Source organism: Schistocerca nitens, chromosome 6 (assembly GCF_023898315.1).
Source record: "Schistocerca nitens isolate TAMUIC-IGC-003100 chromosome 6, iqSchNite1.1, whole genome shotgun sequence".
Lineage (NCBI taxonomy): Eukaryota > Metazoa > Arthropoda > Insecta > Orthoptera > Acrididae > Schistocerca > Schistocerca nitens.
In genome coordinates, this window is record NC_064619.1 from 313,298,764 (window position 1) to 313,300,277 (window position 1,514).

General features: G+C 48.7%; 1 pseudogene; it reads right to left on the reverse strand.

The window, feature by feature from the left end:
- Nucleotides 1-876: 876 nt before the first annotated feature.
- Nucleotides 877-994, reverse strand: LOC126191860 (5S ribosomal RNA; annotated as a pseudogene).
- Between the last annotated feature and the right edge of the window lie 520 nt (nt 995-1,514).

Consider the following 1,514-nt stretch of genomic DNA (forward strand, 5'->3'; position numbering starts at 1 on the left):
AGAAGATTTCTCCACCATTATGTAGCGTAGGATTTGGTGTGGAGAGGGGTTCAGGCTGGAAGCTGTGCCGGCGTGGACACAATTTGGCAATTTATTAGACTCTTTACTCGTTCTTGATATAGATCAATAACACAAACAGTGAAAGAGAAATTAATCTGCTGCCAAGTACAGTTTTTGAGAGCAGGGTTCAAAGAAGAAGATACCGATTGCCTCGCTGTTTGGTCCGTTATTCTCACATCAACCAACTAACCAATCGTCAGCTAATAAAGCACGCAGGTAGTGCTCCTCTTCATATGCAGAAGCCTCTTTCTCTGCCTCCACTGGAATCACTGTCATTTCGCCCGAGAAAGGACAACAACCGCTGCCCCCAGACAGCGGCCACACGCCCTACGCTGATCGTTATAGACGTCCCATCGCCACTTCCGCAGGGTACCAGCTTGTAGAAGCTTCCCGTACTTGGCTCTGCACCGTCTATCAGCAAATCTTACTCTGTCCGCAACTTCTCCTCCCTGCTTGTGAGCTGGCCAACTCAAGACTCCAAGAGAGGCGAAGCCACTTCACCCGGACGCCGCCTTCAGCTCTCCGTATCATAGATTGTAGCAGTACTAACGCAGACAACTGAGTGGGGCATGAAACTAGACGTACCACAAATTAAAAGTTCTAAACCTTAACTCCTCCCGACCAGGCCATGAAGACCTAACGGTACTGACGGCCGCCGTGTCATCCTCTGCTCACAAGCGTCACTGGATGCGGATACGGAGGGGCATGTGGTCAGCACACCGCTCTCCCGGCCGTATGTGTTTCCGAGACCGGAGCCGCTACTTCTCAATCAAGTAGCTCCTCAGTTTGCCTCACAAGGGCTCAGTGCACCCCGCTTGCCAACAGCGCTCGGTAGACCGGATGGTCACCCATCCAAGTTCTAGCCCAGCCCGACAGCGCTTAACTTCGGTGATCTGACGGGAACCAGTGTTACCACTGCGGCAAGGCCGTTGACTAAATTAAAAATTCACTTGGCTATTATACGCCGGGAAAGTCTTCATTCACATATGACACAGACCAGTGATTCCCAACATTTTTTAAGCCATTACCCGTGAGTGTAGTCAGAAATTAGCTAGTACCCCGCCCTTACACTCCCAACCATATGTTGCCCTGTTGCCCTCCCCGCCCCCCCCCCCCCTTCCATACATTTTCACCAACTTTAGCACCTGGCTAAACTATAGAATGAAAGGCTTTTCTTGGAACACTTTTATTTTTAAAATGATGACTGATATTTACTTTATGTGTGTGTGTGATTTAGAATGAATGGACTCCTTCTCAGAAAAGAAAGCTAACTATCCACAGTGAGACTGCACACTTGTTACGAAACATGCTTCCCCTGCATTACTCCTCTCCATAGAGGCACTTGCTTGAACTCCACACTGCAACCCCATTTAAAATAAACGAGTTAAAATGCGTGAACTGTACTAACTGTTCGTAAATAAGTCGATTGTTGCACTCCGTGCTTCTGAACTGGC